Source organism: Apis cerana, linkage group LG10 (genome assembly GCF_029169275.1).
Source record: "Apis cerana isolate GH-2021 linkage group LG10, AcerK_1.0, whole genome shotgun sequence".
NCBI lineage: Eukaryota > Metazoa > Arthropoda > Insecta > Hymenoptera > Apidae > Apis > Apis cerana.
In genome coordinates this window covers 2015364-2037067 of record NC_083861.1, presented here as the reverse complement: position 1 = coordinate 2037067, position 21704 = coordinate 2015364, and the positions used below count along the sequence as shown (strand labels likewise).

Here is a 21704-nt window from a genome sequence, read left to right as displayed (position 1 = left end):
TACTTCTCGTAGACGATTCTCGAGAGTACAGTTATTGGAAGTACACCTACGTTATTCCCGAGAAAAGAAAGAAAAAAGGCACGTACAGAGAGACATATTGTTCCCCAGGACTCAATACACTCTTGCCCCATTAATTCTCTGAAATAACTGCTTCATCGGCTCGAAAGGCTACCGGAAGTCACTCGACAAATCTTTCGCCCTGGGGAAGATCGTTCGCGGTCACGCCACGCGATAATGGCCGGCTCCAACGAAGAGTGTGGCACGGTAAATCGGTTAAAGGCCGGGTGCATGCCCTGACGCGAGCAACGAGAGCGGATTGCAGCCGTAGGCAGGAATTAGACTCGAATCCCGCGTCTCCTCTCCCCGTGTTTCCTGATGATAATGACGGTGGCAGGTGCTCGAGTCGGCGACGCCACCTTCGCACCTTGCTCCCCTGATCTTCTTGCCCGTGCACACGTAGACGCCGTCGACGACGAGCCACGCTGTATATTTCGTGCGCACCTCCTATACCTGCCGACATACGCGGCCAGGACAGATAGGTATATCCTCGCCTCTGCACTCTCACATTCTTCCCCTCCCCTCCCTCGCCACTGACGTGTTGGTGCGTGTGTACACACGCCGCGCTTAATATCTCGAGCCAATCTTAGAGCTTGCATTCACTGGGTTAGCGCCGTAAATGCCAGTAACCATCCACCAGGCAATGGCCAGCCACTCGTGGCTACCACTATAGGCGGCCAGGTATTCATTCCATTTGCAGTTATGACGAGTTCAGAGGCCGTGAGAGTTTGCCGGCTTCCCGAGGAGCCGACAGCCCCCTCTCTGTTACGGTGCACGATCGCGCCGCCGCCAATTTCCGCGTTACAATTTCGCGCCTCCCTCTATCGATTTTCCTCCACGACGTCACCTCCTCCACGCTCATGCTTTATGATACTTTCGTGGCTCTGCGCTCTTTTGATTGACGTTTGACGGGATCTGGAGGGATACGAGGGACGAGAAGTTCAATTCGCGAGCCAGGGATTCTCTTTGAAAGAGTTTTTCCTTGGGAAGCGGGTATTAGAGACAGAGATAGAGGAATCGACGTATCCTTACTTGCTTTGAACGCGCTGTATGCGGCTGTGTAAAAAAGGAAAAAAAAAAAAGAAAGAAAGAAAATGCATAGCGGCTTATCGCTTTGTCGCGATCGTCGACAAATGTTGGCCAATTATGTCCAAGATGCTAATCGTATTGGGTCCACGGTGCGAAATATCGAGTCGAGTTTCATCCTGCAGTTAAAGGTTAACGGCCGTTCATCTCCGTTCGACGGAGAGAATAATTCCACGCTAGGATATCGACGCTGTATACAGAGACAGAGGAGGTCGACGAAAGGGGGAAAAAGCTCGAGCGATATAATCACCACACCGCCGATAAAGAAATAGGATGAATAGTTTCGAGCGCGAGAACATACTGTTTAGCGATCCTTTTGACTCTCTTTACACGGGCCGTTCTATTGCCTCGGCCCTTGTTATTGCCGCAGCTTTTTCACCTTCGACTTTCTCGCGGATCTCGCGATCCTCCCGGAACGATTCATCGGCCAGCTTTATCCACCGGGTCGCCACGGTAGTCGCAATTATAGAGTATGACTGCACAGATTCGTTCGGTAATTTGTTATCATCGAATAAACACATCGAAAGGAACAAGTAGGTGGAGAACACGTCTCGTTTCCCTCCTTTGGACCAGACCCTCCGTATTCACCTCGAACGAAATGAAGCTTACTCGAGGAAGAGTATAGAAACTTCGTGTAATATTTTCCTTAGTGATAACTCTAGGATCGCTTCTAGATCGTGGTTTGGATCGATCTGTCCTCGACGTGATTTCCGCGAAGTAACGAAGATCTCTGGAAGAGTAATGTATCCCTTTGAAAAAGGAGAAAAAAGAATCGCTCATAATAAATTCCCAGCGTAAGAGAGGAGGGGGAGGGACGTTTTAATCCGCCTGTGTGAGCGCGGCGCCCGTACGTAGCTCGAATAAAGAGATATCTCCTCCTGGCAACAGGCGGTAACGTCTAAATTAAATGTTTCTGGATCGACGAGCCACGGATTCAACGTGTCATGCGCCGCTCTTAATCTGGATTTAACGGCCAGGTCCGAGGCCACCTTGCGGTGCCTGACCGCTTCAATAGAGCTTAATTGGCGAATACTCGGCCCCGTGTGCGCGCGTCCATGTGTATAGAGAGATGTGTCGTGGAAAGAGACGGGTAAACGGGGAGTTGGCACGGGATGGAACGAATGAAAATGTACGTGTAGCGCGCCTGTAAGGCCCCTGCCTGCTTCTTCATCTTGGTCCGTAGCCGTGACCGTAAGTCTCTACGGTTCCTCCTCTCCCCGCCATCTCTCCTCTTCTCCCGCAAGACGAGGGCGAGAATGACTCCGCCGATTCCGTCTGCACGTTTTAGTTATTCATGGTATAATAATGACGATAACGATAATAACAACGGTAATGATTACGTTTCTGAGACGGCCTCACTCCCTAACGAACGGCTCTCTCTGTGTGGGAACCGGCTCGCCGATAGACTTAATCGCCACGTTCGTGGATAAATGTTTGTTATTAATTAATGTTCGGTTGGACGGGAAACGTTCAATTCCAAATACGTGCTGATTCGATTTCATTCCTTCCCATTTTCTCGTTGAAACTGCACAAGACAGAAATTCCGAGCTTTCGTTCAATAATATCATTTCTGACTCGAAATAAAATCTGTGGACAAATTCGGATACAAGAAGGAAAGGTTTAGGAAAGCATCGCTATTGCGCGAATATTATTCATCAATCGTTGATGATAATTCAAGAGAAATATACGTTATGTACGCACTTCGAAACAACGTGGCATCCTCTCGTATACCAGAAATAACTATCGGCCTCATCTAGTGATCCAAGGAACAGCCTGTAGCCCCGGCACGAGCATGAAAACACGGTAGCGGCGTGAACCAGATACACGGGCCCGAGGCCCGTCACAGTAAATTATCATTTTCATAGCGGCGTGCCGGTAATTTTGAGGCGGCAAACCCTACGGCACGCCGCGGCTACTTAAGCCGTCGCGGTGGAAGAAGAAGAGGAAGAAGAAGAGGAGGAGGAAGATCGCCGCGGTGCCCTTGCCTCGCGGTTCGTTCGAAAGAAAATCGCGCGAGTTGGACGCCATCGGCGCGGATGCGCTCGCACAGGAGGAGCGCATTTTTCGCCGGTGACTTTCGCTCGGTGGCCATCGGTCGGTGATCGTAAATCAAGAGGGAGGACGAGCAGGAAAAAGGGGGGAGGATGAACGAATCTTACGCCGTGTCTTACGCGCGAAAGACGATCGAAGATGCGCGAAATCGTTGCCCGATCGATCATCTTCCACTCCTCGATTCGATTCAATCTTTGCGAATTAATTTTTAGAATTATTTGGAATTATTTCGCCAGCTTTGGAAAGACGAATCCGATATTCTTTCTCTTCTGTTAACGTCGTGCATCAACTTCGTAGCAATTCGCGTTAACAACATTTTATATCAGGATCGGGAACGAAAACCTTGAACTCCGATTCCATTAAAACCTTTTCTTCTCGGGAGGATTAAAAGGAAGAAGAAAAAAAGGATTAAATTACTCGCAACGGTAGCAATCTCCATCTCTCCTTGATCATCCGTCAAATTAATATTCTCAAACTGGCTAAGAAAATCGTAAAGTCATTAAAATTAACCCGATAATCATCGACTCTAAAATAGCCTTCTTCTTCAATCGTCGCGCAACTACGGTAATTATACCCTGGCGATCAGTCTCGGCGAATTGATTACGATTTCTGATCGGCAACCGTGTCGATCTCTCGTGGGCGTCTTTGTGAAAAGAGAGCCTGGTAATCCCGGAAGCGTCCAGTGACAATAATTCGTGGCTCGATCGAAGCCAGCAGATGCTAATCAACTTGACGTCACCACACAAGTGGGCACAAGTGGGCACGAGAGGTAGGGGATCGAGCGGTGTCTGGCCAGTCTGATCGATAGCGGCTCGTCCGTGGAACGATCGCGCTTAATGATCGGGACGCTCGTTTAAATCAAAAAGGTTCGTTGCTTCGGTGAAATTGTCATGCATTATGCATATCGTGCTCGATGATCGCGCGCGTGCACATGCACCGCGCCATTACGTCGTTATGCAATTTTGTAATTAATCGTTTTTCTGAATTTGATATTTCACGCGGGAATACGACACGCCGCGAGAAACCTTTACCACTGATACCACGGCGACCGTATCCATATTCCTTCGATCAAATTCACGGTGCCGCGCCGCGGGTGGTGGCAACATCTGTCGCTGCCGGAATGCGAGGCTAATTGAACGGCGAGTGTTCGATGGTGACGCGACCAGGATACGCGAGCATATCCTCTTCATCGTTGCTTTTAAAAACAAGTTTCTTTTTTTAACGTGCGAATTTTTTTTTGGTTCATAGTAAAAACTTGGTGTACGTTTTTAACCGAGGAAAGTTCAATTACTCAATCTTCTATTTTTGCTCCAAGTTCATGTATATGTACCAGTGTTAAAAACACTGTAGAGAGAATTAAATTTGAATCGTCCGATTGTTCCTCGCGTTAATCAAAATTACTTTCAATCTCTCCCCTCGAGAATTACGAGAAACAGCCTTTCCCTCTGTCCGTATCAACCTCCCCCCCAGTCATCGAGGAGGTAAAAATCAAATGGCTAAAAATATCCCACCGAGTAACGCATTCCGGTAGCCCCCGTCCGCCACCTAACGTGGAAAATGAAGTAGTTTTCTTCTCTGACAATCGTTGGAGCGCCTGGAGCTCCACCGGTTGAATAACTATGGAGGTGGTCGTATGGAAGGCAGCTTCCTTCCCAGTTGTGCGTCCAGAAGGGATCGGACGGTGCATTACCCGTTAGACATGGCCCCCGCGCTGATATATTGACTTGGACAAAAAAGCGAGTGTTCTTCTGCTCGCGGTTGCCGCCGCCGCAAAGTCCCCTCCACCTCCGGCCTCCACCGCCCCCAGGATAGCCCGAGACGTCTCGCTTTACAACGCCGGTGTGCTCTGTGCACACATGGCGGAATCACGAGGAGGAGGCATCGAGAAGAACGATCTAACGTCTAATGGAGTTTTCTCCTAGCCGCGGCTACAGCAGCCTCTTCTTTCGGCGATTCGATTCACCTCCCTCCGAGATTGGTTTCGCGCCGCTGACGAACACCTCTGGGCAAGAAATGGGGAGGAAACGAGATCTATGGGAAAAGATACGGACGGACTCTTGAACGAAATGTTCTTCGTTAATTACGAGGATTTCGCTGAAATTGATTTTCGGGAAAATTGGAAGGGACGAATGTATATTATTTCCTTGTTTGAAATGTTTCGAGAAAGAATTGAAAGAAGAGGTAGAAATTGCGGAAGAGAAAGAAATAATGGTATGTGGGAGGGAGTGGAAGGGCGAAGCGAAGATATATATGGGAGCAAGAAATATAATCGCATAGCGAGACTGTGGCAGACCACTGGCAATGGGGACGAGGAACCTATTATAGCAGGAGCGAGAGTCAGAACAGGTGAGATAATCAACCCGAAGCCATAGCTGGGAGCACCTTTGTAATCGCTATTCGCACATGGTGTCTTTTCATATTTCATGGCGACTCCTCGCCGCTGTATATAAACCGGTGCTGTATGATGTTTCGACCGTAACGTTTCTTCGATTATTTCCAATAATTGTGGTTTTCCTCGGTGATTGGAAGGCACGTTGAACCGATTATGTACGCGCGCCCTTGTATCCTATTTCGAGGTAAAAGGAATCTCTAGCTCGTGTCTCTCCGTAAAAGTGGAACGCGACAATTACGCGAAACGCGATGGTGGAATAATCAATAATAATCGATGGATGGATGGATGGTTCGCGCAATTATGAGCAGAATTCATTCTGCTCGACTATACAACGATTCGATTGCTTAACGCGATTGAATTAGTGAATACGATCTTGATGGCATTAACGATCGCTACGACCTTCGAATAAGCCTCTAACCTCCATTTCGCAATCCTGATTTGTAACTTTCAAATGACCTTGGCCGCCAATTCATCCTTGCGCGACCTTCGAATCGATCTTGACGATAATTTCCCTTTTCCTCTCTTCCTCCCTTTCCAATCATTCCTTTTTAATCGAGTTGCAGAGAAAATTATATCGACGTCTACCTTACGTAACTTGACGATCTGTAAAATTTTTCCAATTCGCCATACCTGCGCGTTTAAAAAAAGAAAAGAAAAGTGTATTAAATATATCGTCGCGTAAGAAGCGTGAGAAATTTTTCAGCAACAATTTGATACGCGTATCCAGTCTGCCGCGACGCATCGATAATCCGTCATTTCCGCGCGTTACGTCCGCGGCCTCCTTAGAAAACACTCTTCAGACGTGTTTACCCAGCCAACGTTACGAGAAAAACAGGCCGGCGACCCGAGAGAAGAAACAACTCCTTTTCCGTACTCTTTTCTCCCCCCTTTTTACCCAAGTTTCACCATTACCGCGACAATACATTCGTATTATTCCTATTCCTCGTCGAATTTTCTCACGGGTCAAGCCTGTGGCTATTTCTCTCGCATTGCGTTATCCACGTTCGTCCTGTTTGGTGTGACGAGCCGGGAAAAGGATACGCGAAGAAATGATCGCCCTCTCTCCCTTTTTCGTCGTGTCGCCCGAAGCAGCGCGTGCACCTAATATTTTATTTGGCCAAGCCACGATCCACCTCGCCAACAATGCCCACACCGTGCGATTGTTGGCGGGCTAGCACGGTGTGGTCTGCTCGATGGCTGATTTACCGCTCGTCTAATTTGTAGGCGGCCGCCATTAAACAATCCATAAATGCGTGCGCGTAAAACACTGCCGAGTTCGGGGCGAGGCGAGCCGGCGACCTAACTGGAAGGGGATGGGTGGCTGCATTCGGCCGTGTGTATACCGCACCGACGAGAACGTTTTATTCATATTCAAATGAACTAGCTTTACGATCGCGCGAACGGGAGTGAGAACCTCGGCGATACACCATTGGGATGGGATTCAGCTTTTGTTCGGGATAACCATTGCTATGCTCGAGACATTTGCCCGTTTCCTGTTTCCAGAATGGAACTGGAATTCTGATACATTAGCTTGCTTAAATTCGTAGGCTTAGACGCACACGATAGATAATTAAAAATAATCTAGAATCTTCCGATCATGAAAGTGCAAAAGGTACGTGTAAATTTGCGGGAAAATTCATCACCTGGTTTCTTTGATCGATAAAATTGTGGCGAGTTGTCAGAAAGGGAAGAGGAGAGAGTAGTATTTATTCCACTCGCAATTCCCTTGGATGGCATCGGTACTTTTCCGGTGCAAGCAACCCGTTGCTACCTGCAGCACCACAGACCGGTGGTCGAGAATTGCCCATAAACACCATTACGACTAGTGGGGCAGCTTATAACGCATTTTGACGCGACCATGGTTGAATTACTTATTGGGTAGAGTTACCTTTCACCATTACAACTTCAATCCTTGTAAATGAAACTGAGAAGAAGATGGAAAAGATGTTCTCATACTCAAATTCGTCGTTCGGTACCATTTATTCCTATTCATCTGGAAGCACGTTGATGGTTTCTGGATTAGAAATTCGTACTTTGGATCGTGAGTTTAGGTTCTGGAGGCGATAAAACGTCGCGTTCTTGGTTAGCGAACCAAAAGTATGGACGAGAAAGAGCGATAGATGATTTTAATAGCGTTCCCAATTAATCTTCTTGTTACGAATGCATGGTTAATTGCGGGAATCCTTCGAGCACGATAGGACCACGATACATCGTGAAAATTAGTCGGATGTAAAGTAACTTTAGAAAGTCGAAGGAGAAATGGAAAGCTGATGGTTTAATTTAATTCGATTTACGATCGGTATGAAAGAATTAAGAAGAAGAGTTAATTCGAGATATGATCAATATCTTTCAATCGAAAAATTTGCGGAGTACAAAATTTCATTTTTAATCTTATCGTCTTCCTATCTTGCCAAATTATTGTTCTCCACTCGTTGCTTCACTCTCTTTTTCGAACAATTTTTCTCCCTCTCCGTGTAAACGTTGCTCACACACACACACACACACACACGAGAGAGAGGAGTTTTAAGCTTGGCACAGGTTGGACGAAGCCATGAATGGCTCAGCCCATAGACAAGTCTCAGGCGCTCGAACGGCGACGCGTAACGCGACGTGGCTTATTGCCAATGCATTTTAAATAGTCTATCATACGGGACTCTCTCACGTGCATTGTGCACCTGTGTTGCCCGTGACACCGGATTCGAATCTCCGTGTCACTCTCTCTCTTCTCTCTGGTACGTGATGTCTAACCTACGAGGATCCGCGCGCACAAAGGAGAAGACCGAGCAAACGTCACGATACGACGGATTATGGACGTTGCCAGTGCATATTTATTATTATTGGACGGCACAACGATCAAGCTACGAACGACGATAAACATCGGCGTGGAACGAATCGGCCGCGTTGAGATGTTTATGAGGTGTGTAATTGTGGGTAAAAATAGCTGGCGTGAAAGGGTTATTCTCTTTAGTTTTCCAACGATTCGATGAAAGGCTTGGAACTAAAGGAATGAGTAACCGCAGGAAAAGAATAGAGTAATTTTACCGGAAAAAGTTCTCCAATTTTTCATTGTTCGGCGCGATTTAGAGATTATAGAATTATTATGTAATTTCAACAAAACGAGACGGGGGTGGAGGGGCGTTATTAAGTAATCCAAATCCCGAGGACGGGGATTCGAGGAGGAAGGAGTTTGACGTGTTCGAAAGCACAAGATTCGATTCGAGAGAGAAAATCTTCTCCGAGCAGCCGTACGTGTGCAACACGACGGAGAATGGGCCAGAACGATTGGCCGCATGCAAACAGCCCGGCTGATGAAGCCATTTTGCTGGTAGCTCTTAGAAATCGCGCGACGAAATCTCTGACTTTAAGTAAGCATTGTATGGTAACCAACGTGGAATAATTGTATGATGCCCGCGAACAGACGGACTCGCCGCTTTCAATGTTTTTATTCGTTTCCCTCCTTCACAATACCCTTTCTTCGAGCCCCGGATCGATGGATTTTACACGATTCAATTTCGCAATATTCGTAATTTCCCCCTCTCCATCAAATTTTCATTCCATCTTCCATCAAATGATAGTGATCTAATCTAATTCGCTCCTTTATTCGGCTTCGACATTTATCTCTTTCGATTCATTACGAAATTGCAAATTAAAATATCAATTATCGATTTCTTCTTCCGTCCACTTTAGCCCCCCCTCTCTTTCTCCCAAACGCGAATAATAAATTAAATCGTAACGCAAAGGAGAGGATAGAATCTCTCTACTCGAGTAGACTGCTCGAGGCCAATACCGTCCCCTTGAAGTTTTCTATCCCCTTGCAACAAAGAGGGCGGCCAAGGAAGGAAGGAAGGAAGGGGTGTTGTGCTATCGCTCGATTTTCGAAGTAACATACTATCCACCTCTGACTCCGGGCAATTTTTAATCCCCGCCACTCGGCCGATGAATCACTCTCCGATCTCCTCCGGATGCAGCTACCTTGCTCAGCCTCATTTCGTTCTCATCATCAGAATCCGCGTATAGCCGCGGGGTCGTGAGCTCATATTTCTCCAGCATTATGTCCCGACAGCGCATGCACACACGTCGGCCGCCACGTGTGTGGCTGCGACGCGTAAGTAGGTAAATAACTGTGGTGCTACTGGTGGGCGCGTAAAAGAGAGAAGAAGAGCGAGGAAGAGCGAGGTCGGCCGAGGATCCATCCCGGCCGTAAAAGCGGAACACGGAGGTCTAGTGTGGAACGACGTCGGTGGTACAAAGGCTTGTTCGCCTCCTCGGAAAGAGTTGGACGAGTCGAAACGAAAGGAACGATAGACCGTGTAAACGCGCCCCCACTGGGAGGACCACAATGCCCCGAGGACGAATAATCGCCGCTCCGTGGCTTCCGTAACCTGCTGCTGGAGCTAAGTCTAGAAGTCGTGTTCGCTATTAATATGAGCCGGCGAGAGCGCCTCGTCCCCCGCCACTTTTCCATTAATTGCACGCTTCGTCGAACTTGGAGACTCCTTTTTTGGGGGGAGAATAGGCTACTCGAACGAACGAGCAAGAATCGATTACGAAAATATGTATCGGATAGAATAGAAAGAAGGAGGTTCGTGAAAAATTCTTAGAGAAGAAGATTCTCTTGCTAAAAAATTCTATTCTTTCTTGGGATGAATGAACGATGAACGTCGATCGAGCGAGCCTCGATCGTGGCCAGTGATCGGGAGTGATTTATTCGTCGATTAAATGGTACCCGTATCGGTCCACACGCCCGTCTCTTAACCGCGATCTTGAGGTCGGTGCAGGTCTGCATCAGCAGGAAGCCAGTTGTTAAAATGGCACGCGAATTTTATGACTCGCGCGTATAGTGCTATAAAATAATCGTAATCTTTGGATAATGCATGCTCATGCATTGCCGACCGTCAGCCCTTCCCAGATCCTTCCTTCGCTGGCCGTGACTGTTGTGCTCGCGGTGACTATCGCCAACAAAGTAAACGCGACGAAGAAGAAATTCGATGTAAAGGGGACGCTGAATGCCGACTTTTGTACGTTTCGCGGTATAAATAAGTTGACGGAGGGCGATGTTTACGATAAACTTGTTGTGCTTTTTCGAGAGGGGACTCGATCCCGTCCAAAACTTTCTACTTCGTCAGGATCGTCATGAATTATTCAACGAGTATTTTCGACATTTTCGCCTTCCTTTATAATTCAACGTGATATAAAAGGGGAAACGTAAATTTTTTTCGATCCATAAATAGAGGCTAAATTTTTAGATCTACGGGTGAATGCTTTTACGGGTGAATTAATATGTTTTTGAATTTAATCAAGATAAAAAGATTCGTCTCCAATTTATTAAGTATTCCTCGAAAATGCAAAAGAGGTGGAAGTTGGAACGGCGAAGAAATGTTTCTCCGATTAATTTGTTCAGTGAACACGCATCGTATCGTGGAACTTGGATGAACGATATTAATATCAATGCGTTGCTCGATCGGCTCGATTTGCATGAAATAATGATTATTGCGGGGGGAGGGAGAGCTCGTGATGAATTCTCGTATAAATTTTGTAACATTTTCGATTTCGACTCGATCAATTTCTCGGTGTATCTCGTAAAAATAGGCAAGATCGGAATAATATGAAAATTGTCACGGATTTACGACGTAGAGAGTTACGTATAAATGTCACAATTCCGAACCGAAATACTATTAAATTTCATGCAAATTTATTTGACCTTTTCTCGAATGTATTCCATGTATTTTTTTTCTCCTTAAATCTCATGTTAATTTTTACCATGATTTTCAAAATTTTAGAAACATTTATTATATAATTCGCCCGTTTCGCCCGCCGTAGATCGAATGTTTCTAAAATGGCAACAATAATTCCCGGAATGCGTAAATGGTGTAACAACCACCACCACCACTAAAGTTTTAAATATTACGCATTCGCAAACTTTCTTCGTTACGAAATGATTATTCAACATCCAGATTTTACGTTCATCTGCGTTTGTAACAATGCATTCCAATCCTTTTTCTAAGTTTGCGATCTCTTGCGCAATATTCAAATAATTTGCCGCTCATCTTCCCATAGAGGGTAATAAAAATTAGAGAAATTATTCGGTTTCTTTATTGCGCAATAACCACTGTCTCTGAATTACCTAAGAATATATTAGAGAAGACCTAATACAATTATCACGGAATTGAAAATCTATCGCGAAAATCTTCCACCCGAATTTATGATAAACTGAATAAGAAAGAGAGACAGAGAGAGAGAAAAGGGGGGAAGGAAAATCTCGCGTACCGTATAAATATATTAAATCGATCTTCCGACCGACGAGAGAAAGAATCTCGAATTCTATTACTGCAACCATCGTCGCCAGGTCACCGTTAACAATCATCGTAATGCCCTATCGTTCCCCCACAATTAGATGCGTGATATACACATGCATAAATGTAATACGTAGCCGGCCGCGCGGCATTATCCTTTATGGCTCGCCGGGCAAATCCATAAAACGGTATACAGAAAGTCAGGTTTATCCTATTCTCGGTTAACGCGTGTACAACGGCCTGTGTCAACCGGTGGAAACGTTCATGCGAGATACGACGAGGTCAGGGAGTAACGGTCGTTTACATTTGCACGGTGCACGTAACGTTCTCTGTTTAAAGAGTGTCCCCATCGACGACCCCCCAGGTGCAACGTCGATTTCTGAAACTACGCTTAATTTCCAAAGGTAAAGGAAATTCCAACGCGCGGGCTCCTTCCAACGATCCACCTCGGAGGCTCATCCCGGAGGCGGAGGGGCACGCGAGGCAGATTTGCCGCGACGATTATCGAAATGAGTTAAACGTGATGATAAAAACCGGCGTCCGTTATCGGCCTGTTAATGGGGCCGTGGGTAGGTGTGCGTTTTCTAACGACGCGTGTTTCGCCTAACGACACGAGCGAGACGAAAATGGTGATGCGATGGGACGACTCGCGGGGGAAAAAAATGAAAAAGAAGGAAGAAAAAAAGGACGACATCGGAATGAAGAATCGATAGCCGTCCTTCTTTTTGCCGTGGCGTTTTGCCACGACACGAATATATATAAATAGATCCTCTGATTGATTTTAATTACGGATTCCAGCGGTAGGCACGCGAGATTCGCGAGGATGACGAGAGATCCCTTGTTCCCTCACCATCGAGACGTTTTTGTTCGTACGGATCCAAGGAATAAATTCTTTCTTTATCGATCGCCGGCTCGTCTTAAAACTTTGATCTTATCAAAAGTTTGTTTTTCATAGAAGATCTCATCAATTAACATCCGATAAGACGAATAGTATCGATACGCTTTCAAAAAATTTCGTTCTCGCTGATCTCGCTGAGAAAGGAAGAAGAGGAAAGAGAGGAAAGGAATCGTGAAAACGCGTTCGATGAACGGATTTCTAGGGAATAAGTTTCCCGTTCTGGAGAGAGAAGTTGCAGAAGGAGAGGAGAGCCGAGGTGCGAGGCGCAGAGTCGTAAGCGCGGATGTTACGACTCGACGGCAGCGAGATGCAAGACCTGACGCCCGAGGAACGGCAGAGGGGAACGTTTAAGAAGCCCATCGGGATGCCGTGGGGGCCGCGATACATGTAGCAAAGGTCGGGCCAGCACTAAACGCCAGACAATGCCCGTCGGCACCCTTTATACTTTCCTCGATCAGGCCGCAGGATGGCTCGAAAACAGCTCGGCAGAGTTCCGCGGGGCCCCGTAAAATCGGTCTTTTATCTCGACTCGTGGACCCCTCTTTTGCCCTTTTGTAAAGTGGATCGAGCCACGCCAATCAGAGCACTCGTCCCAATGCTTCATCCCCTTCTTGAAACTTTTATGGACCATTCGTAATACCGGTAGACGTTTCAGTCGATAACCTCGCATGGTAATAGTATGCTGCTTCTGAAACGTGGTTGTGTGTTCTTGGAAAAAGAGAAAAAAAATAGTCACTTTTAAACGAATATCTATCTTTTCATATCATTCTATGATATGAAAATGATTTGTAAAAACATCGATTACTAATTACAAATTAATATTTTCAACGCGTCTATTTCATTTATTAAATATTACAAGTATAGTTTACTTTCGATACATTTTTACGTAGAGTTAAACGTATATTTTATCCAAAATGAAACAACTTGCTTAATTTCACGTTGTTTCGTCTCGACGTGCCCCCCGTCCAATAATTAAGAAAATCTTCCACTCACAATTGGTGCTCCACCATTTTGGATTATCGCGTTACCGATAACGGGCTCGTTCCGTCCATCCCCACTGTCAATGATAATATAAAAGCGGCACGAGTTTCCGCCGCTAAAAGTTCTAATTAAGCGTACGATATCTCGCCGCGATAGCCCTCGAGCGGACGAGTATAAAGAGGAGGGGCACCGTGGCGCGGTTATCGGGCCACCATCTCGAGCGCCATGCTGAATCTCGACCCTCGATCGCCGCGCGATCCATCCCCCTTTCCACCTTTCCGAAATTGTAACGAGATGGTTGCTACGCCCATCAAACCCTTTATCTTAATATAATCCGGATCGGGAATTCACGCGAGCTTTCAAGCGTGCCGCTCGCGGTTAAATCGCGGCTCGAGCATCGGTGACCCTTCACCCACCCCTCTCGTTCCTTGTCTACTATACACACCTATTTTCCTGTAGTAGAAGGCAAGGTTCTTTTTTATTTATGCGCGCACATGCTTGAGATTGAAATTTAATTTTCCAACGACGTTATATTTCGAAGCCGATCGTCCAACTTTTTACTTCGAATATCGATTCTGATGATCTACGATGACGTTGAACGTAGAGTATTTCTGTGATAATTTTTATCTTTCTCTCTCTCTCTCTCTGTCTTTCCGGCATCCTCGTGAATCTTTATTAATTACTTATAAATTTTGATGGCAGAAACATGCTTGGCTCTTCATAAAATTAATATCTGCGCAAGTCCATATTTCAAACGGTGCGTTGTACGTGTGTTAAGTTATTGCTAAAGATGAATTTTTAATACACAAGAGTTTTGACATACAACTTTATTTTTAAACGAACTTTACGAATTAATTGATCATTTCGTTTATGCGACAACTTAATATAGAACCTATTATCCACGTTCCATTATCCTCTTCCCGTAATAGTAATCATTTCAATGATGATACGAAACGAATCTCTCACGATTCACGGGAAAGTTCACGGCAAAGAGAGAGAGAGAGAGAGAGAGAGAAAAAGGAAGAGTTAGTGAAGACGTCAAGACACGGTCCAGACAATAATTAATCTAACGAAATCCTTTGGAACATCCTTTTAAAGCTCGGCGATCGTCAGCGCGAGTGTTCGATCCGATCTCGAGAACGGTGCGCGCGTATTACATAGTATTAATTTATGCACGGCGATAGCGCGCGCATAAATTACAGAAGTTGGACGCGCGCGGCTCGCACGCGAGAGACGACGGCTCGTTACGCACCTCGGTGAAACGTGCCTCTCCTGCGATGAGAAGATCCCTGCCCGATAGATCGCGATAAAACAAACACAGTCGTGCGTAATTGTGAGTGTAATATTATTAATTATCGCCGCATTAATGGGACGCCGCTCATGATGAGAGTTGACGATTGGCTGTTGGGCACTAGGAGGATGAGACGGATGGAATGTTGATCGGTGTTTCTTGGAAAATTGCGATTTTTAACGCAATTTAATGCGAAAAGGAAAAAAAAAGAAGAAGAAGAAGAAAAAGAAAATTTTCCCGATTCCCGTCTATAATATAATATTGTAGACAAATAGAGATATAATTAATCGATTATTTGCCCAAGGAACGTTATTGAAATCAATTTTGCGTGAAGCTTGAAAAAGCTTTGAGGTTCGAGGAACGTTAATGTTTGAATTAGAAAAAAAAGAAAAAGTAAGTTTCTATCGTAGTTCTTCAAAAATCGAGGCATGGAAAAATTGTTTTTTGTAATTTGGTCTTCGTTTTCGACGCGATCTTTCTTTACGGCAGTTTAAAAATCTAGATTCACCGTCGGATCTAAATTATGCATTCGACATGGGCAACGAACACACAGCTAATCATCAATAAGTAACATCGCCGAAAAGCAATCTTTCAACCGGACGCTTCTATCGCGAGGAGATAAAAAATTGCACGTTTTCATCAAACCCACGTAATTCCTCGTCAATTACGTAATCGCGAGTGTCGTACGGTTGATAAGCGACGCATTAACAGAATACGCAATTATTCTTGGAAAGCAGAAGCTTCCCGCTTACGTTAGAAGACCGCCAGTCTTTCTTAATTTGACGTATTGTTGAACGGAATGTTGATCGATGCTTCGCGGGAAATCGTACTTTTTAACCGACGTGGGTGGAAACGTTCCCTTGACGATCGTTTATTTTTTTCCCTCTCCTCCTCCCTCCTCCTCCTTTTACAAATGAAATAATCGATCGACTCGATGAGACGTAGATAAGTGGGGACTAATTAATGAGATTCTTGAACCTTTCGTGACCCAGGTGTGAATAATACGGCTGGTTGGCTTCCTGTGTGCGAATCGGTGTATATCGTTTTAGAAATCGTTTGTTCGGATAGAAGAAGGAGTGAAACGTTTGGAAACTAGTCGATCGAGTTACAATAACGTTATTATTAATTTATGGGTCGATCGATTATTGTTGGGACGATGGAATGTTGTTGCCGTGGTGGAAAGTTTTATTTGTTCGGTTGATATATCGTCGGATGGAATGTTAATCAATGCTCTCGGAAAATTGAATGTTTCTATCGTTGTCAGTAAAATGCTTTATAACGTCAAGGATACACGAGTTAACGAGATGCGTAAGTGGATACTTTTACGACTCGAGTCTTTGTAATAAATACCGTTCAAGGTTTTCGGGTGTTAAGCGCGAATTTTCTTTCGGAGAATGGGTTCAAACTCGAGTTTTTTTATTATTATTATTATTATTATTGTTGTTGTTGTTCTACTCGATCGCCACTTACATTCCTTACATTTTACACTTTTAACGATTAACACGGATGCACATTTGAGAAATTGATCGATGATACTTTTCTTTCTTCTTCTTCTTCTTCTTCTTGTTTCGTTTTCACTACAAAGTTTTCAATGTAAAGAATCTATCGGCAAAATTAAAACTCGTCCGTGTACGATATATTCAGATTTAACACGATGACAATGACGATTTCGCGCCCCTCCCAAGGCTTTCGTTTATCATCGAATTTATTAGGTTTTCGCGGGAACTGTGGACAATACATTACAGGATCGATACTCTTCGTTTTTTGCGAATCCTCGTTATTCCTCCGAGAAGATACGGTGAAAAAGAAGAAGGAAAACAGAAATCTTGGAACACTCTCCGGCGCGTCGCGAATGCAAATTGCCGAGGACCGTTAACGGCCGGCTCTAAATCTTTAACAGCCTTGGTTTGCCTCTCCCAGACCACTAACTTACGAGTCGTGAGAGTTCGCGGGACGTGCGAGAGGAGCAAAAACAAACCCCGTTACTAAATGAACTTTGTGTCGAACTTCGCGTTAATGGATTTATCGTTCTCCTTTTTCGTCCCTTCTCCAGATCTCGAAATCGTTACGGACTAAATCTCACTCGCGATGAGTGTGAATACGACGGAGGAAGATATCTCTTGACCATGGATAGTTTATTTTAGAAACGAATTTTTTCTTCGTTAAAGGAATAACTCGAGGAAGAAGAAAATTCACCGAAACGCGTTTCTCGCTCCACATAATGCGAATGATAGAGAGGATTCGCCGAGGAATATTTAATTTCGAGGCAAATACTTTACTTGAATCCATGAAGAACGCGAGGTCAAGCGTCTTGGAGGAGTTCCATTAAGGAAACGAACATTTTATAAGCATTAACCCGATGCTGCTTACCGGATGCTGCGATATTACAAAAATTCGTAACGACTTGAAAATGCGTAATTCATCGTGGATCGTGTATATATTTACCGCATCCATCGAACCGAAGCACGATTCAAAAAAAGCAAATTACGTAACGAGACGAGAGAAACGATCTCTCGTCTCGATTCAATTTATTTATCGACTCAATTAACCAGCGATACTCGACGCGACCTTCTCTTTGCTTTCGTTAGAGGATAAAAATTCTGCGAGAGGTTGGATCGCGAAATCCCATCTGGAAATCGAGCGATCAGCTCACGAGATCGGATAAGAGCGTGGCGGTGTAGTATGTCGGAAATTATAGGGTGTTATTCGCGGGGCATCGCACGAGCCAGTCTTATGCGATTCGAGGTAGATAGCGGCGCGCAAACTCTCTCACTCTCTCTCTCGGCTGGAAAAAAGGGAGAGGGGGAGAGGGCCCTTTATAGGGTCGATTTTAATAGGGGTTTGGTTACAATTATGAGACCGGGTAATGGAGGCCGGCGCTCATTACCTCGCTAAACTGGAACTAATTATTATGTTTCACGGCATGTTGCGATAATTCCTCGACTCGACGAGGGTGCATCGAGTGAAACGCGAGGAGAGTGAGAGAAAGAGAGGAGAACCGTTTCTTCGAATGTTCGCGCGTGTCGCGAAAAAAATGTGTACGCTGCTTTGCTATTGAAGAGGGTGGGGAGAGGGGAGAGCGCGAGGATACGCTCGGCGGAGCGTAATTGGTTCGGACGCGTTCCGCGATTAAAGTCCCGTCGCGTGCTCGGCTCGGTATACACCTGGGCGGAGAATTAATCGTGGACGGAAAGCAATCTTTCACCTGTGGAATTCAAACGAGGTTGCGGTTCTCTCCTTTATTGCGACAGCAGTAGTGGAATTGATTGATACGAATAAGGCGGGTACGAAGCGATGGGCAAAAGACGTCTTTTAAGAGTTTATCGTTTATTGTTTCGTCGCGAAGGAAGATTTATGATATTCCTTTGATATTTGTCGGTATAATTACGAAATATCGCGTACAACATATCAAGGGATTCTTTTAAAGATTCTCGAAACGTTTCGACGCGTTGTTCAAGCCTCGTGTCGATCTTCAAATTAGAATTTGTCGAAACGCGATAAGATGGAAAAATTGTTAAATAACACAAACTGAAGAAGAAGAAGTGAGCGATCACGCGTTCATTTGATTCGAGCAAGGATCATTTCGAGGAGTTGGGTTTCGAGGAAGACAAATAAGATGCGGGGAGGGGAGAATTGCGAGGACAAAGGGCATGGAACGGTCCCCGAATGGATCTCCACGTGGGGCCAAATCGGTGCCGCGCTCCGAAAGAGGCGAGGAATGTGCGAACGTATTAACACCTCGAAGGATTTATGATATTAGGCCGGGGTGAGGCGACCAGGGGGAGGGAGGGGGTCGTGGACGAGGAAGACAGAGTGGGGAAGGAAGGAAGGAAGGAAGGAAGGCCCGAACTGGGTTCCCTGCGGCACGGCAAGTCGGCTCTCACAGAGGCCACTGGAACAAATGGGCTCAATTTCATATTTTGTAACACCCTCGCTGTTCCACAACCGGTGCTCGGGCACCCACGCACCTGCGATCTATTTCATCGCGCTGTTTCTCTGGCTAATGCCATCCAACCTGCTCGCCATTATTATTATGCGTCCGCCTTGATATCATCTTCTCTTTTCTCGAGAAGATTATTTTCGTCCTCTGAACTGATAACGGGAAAGAAGTTTATTTTTATCTCTTCCTTCGGGGTGAAAATCAAAAAGTCGTCGTAGCGAATGCTCGATAGAATTTTTAAAACAGTAGAGAATTTTTATATAATAGTGTAATTTAGATTTTTCTCGCCAACGATTTTTGAGAACAAAATCTTTGCGAATACCAACCAATTCAATTTTTATATTGAATTTTAGACATGAATTCATATATAAGAAAACTATTCGACGACGATTAATAAAAATATATTCAAATTATATTAAATTTCGAGCCTTAAATTAACGCGCCAATGAATATCTATTATTTAACGACGATAAAAAATTTCCTCCAAATTACTAATAAATTTCTAAGATCTTTCTAAAATAATCAGTTTCATCGAGATATTATTTAACAAAAATTCTTCAAATTTCACTCACCGAAAATCCGATGGTCCTGAAAGAAGTACCTGTTACACGCTTTCGTTCTCATTTCGTATTCTCTTCGCAAGGCCCACGAGGCTGCTCACAGTCGTGCATAGTCCTTTTTCTTCCACGCCTTTTGCGAACCCGGCCACGTTGATCTATAGCCATGGAACACGCATGCAACGCGCCACCCCCGCAGACCGCTTTCGCGCCACTAACAAATTGATATAATTTGTTGTTAACGGGTTCCTTGGCTCGCGGCTAAGATTCGTGCGAACCCGGAAACCCACGCGAATCAATCGCTGTAAAATAAATATAGTAATCGAGAAAACTTTAGGGTTAAAGCTTCGTGTTCGAATTATTCGAATCATCTGTCCAATCAATCGAAAGACAAAGAAAGTAAGAAAAATCTTGAAAATCACTAATAGCCTTGCAGGTATTTCCTTTCAATCTTCTTCAATTTCTATTCTTACGATGTGATGTATTTTCGCTCGGAAATATTTTCATTTTACATAATATGAAAACAGCCCCACTGATTTCTCCCCTATTTTTTGTTACAGATTACGGAAGAAACGACGAAAAATGCCGCAGGCAACCGTTCCTCTCTTTACAACTTTGCGTCTTGTCAGATCAACGGGAACGAGAGAGAAAGAGAGAGAGAGAAGCTTTTCCCGATCGATAAATCATCCGCCCAATCCGATCGATCTTCGCCTCGTGTCGACGACTTGAAGAAAACGGGACCATATCGTGGAACAATACGTCGGATGGAATGGCTCGGCTCGAACGGATCCCAGGTACGTCTCTATCTCGTGAATGTTTGCCCTCCTTTAACGTTCCCCGAGTTGTCGAAGACAGTCAACGTTTGCTCGGCAAATTATGTAACCCCGTCAAACTGTTTCACCAAACAAGTCGGAGAGTGCGCGTTCACACGCCGATATATATATGGCACACGAGCCGACGACAAAAGACCGGGCCCGTTACAGATCTCCTTCCGCTTGTTTGACTATCTCACGGATGCCACGATAAAGTCGTCACCGATCATCGAGGATTCACCTGTTTACTTCTTCGGCGCGATGTCCCGCCGTTCCGCTAGGAAATCATGGCTCGTTTGTCTTCCTACGTCCTCGCTTTATCTCTCTTCCTTATGACTTCTCCTAATCCCTCGACGCGGATCCCTAATCTAATCTACGAGTCCGTAACCTAGATTCTCTTGTCGAAGCGGGACAACGTGTGGACGGAAACAGATTCGTGGAAGCTCGTTGCGCAACCGAGAGGAGTCGCGAAAAGAATATCTTCTTGAGCGGGAAAGGTCGAAAACTTTCCATTTCCATCAAAGCGGCGCGCAGCTCCTCCATACGCGCGCCCTTCCACCGATGATTAATTGCCAGTCGATGATGATGCGTTTAACACGCGCGTGTGGATATTTAGTCGGAATAACGAGCGTAGCGATGAAGGTGTATCGCGTCTTTCGACTCGATCGTTGCCCTCCACTCGGGAAGGGTGAAAGGGCAGCATCTCGTTATGCGAAAGGGCGGTCCAGATAGCGGGCAAATTGGCACGACTCCCACACCGGTTGTGATCGGTTGTCTCGCGTGCAAAGAGGAAGGCCAGGCCGAGATTCAGGCTCGGAAACGAAGCTGGCGCGTATTATAACGAGGCCCTTCGCTGCGTACCCCACGCCGTGCGTGCGTCATTATATATTACGTTACGCTTACGCGTACGTAATTGCGAGCATCGGAGTCCACGAAAGCCTTTGATTTATGTCTTCATACGGAGAGATGTTCGCGAGCGCGTGGGCAGCGTCGTGGACGTCCTTCTCGCCCGTCCCTCTCTCCCTCGCGTTCTTCGATCGCTTCGAGTTTCTGTTTTGCCGAACGGGAGAGTACCCATAGAGACCGTATCCCCCTGGCATTGATTATAATTACGATATAATTTAATACGGTCACACCCTGTATCTCTACCCTGCGCGGAGAGGCTCGAGAGAAACGACGCAAGTCGGGGCTAATTTTGTTTTATTTTCGCCTCGTGAGGTTTCGAGACCACCCATAAATTTTTCTTCTTGTTGTATTCATCGTAACAATTCTTCGCGCAGCCATTCGGTTTGAATAATTCTTTTTATCGCGTGTTTCATTAAAACACGTATTTCTTCGTACAATT

The 21704-nt window shown here is 45.4% G+C and overlaps 1 long non-coding RNA gene across 1 annotated transcript in view; it reads left to right on the top strand.

The window, feature by feature from the left end:
• LOC107994195 (uncharacterized) overlaps positions 1–21704 on the top strand; it is a 65324-nt gene that overhangs the window by 7149 nt on the left and 36471 nt on the right. Inside the window, exon 2 of the long non-coding RNA XR_009831653.1 lies at positions 20108–20341. This is a non-coding gene — a long non-coding RNA (uncharacterized LOC107994195). The remainder of the gene's footprint in view (positions 1–20107; positions 20342–21704) is intronic.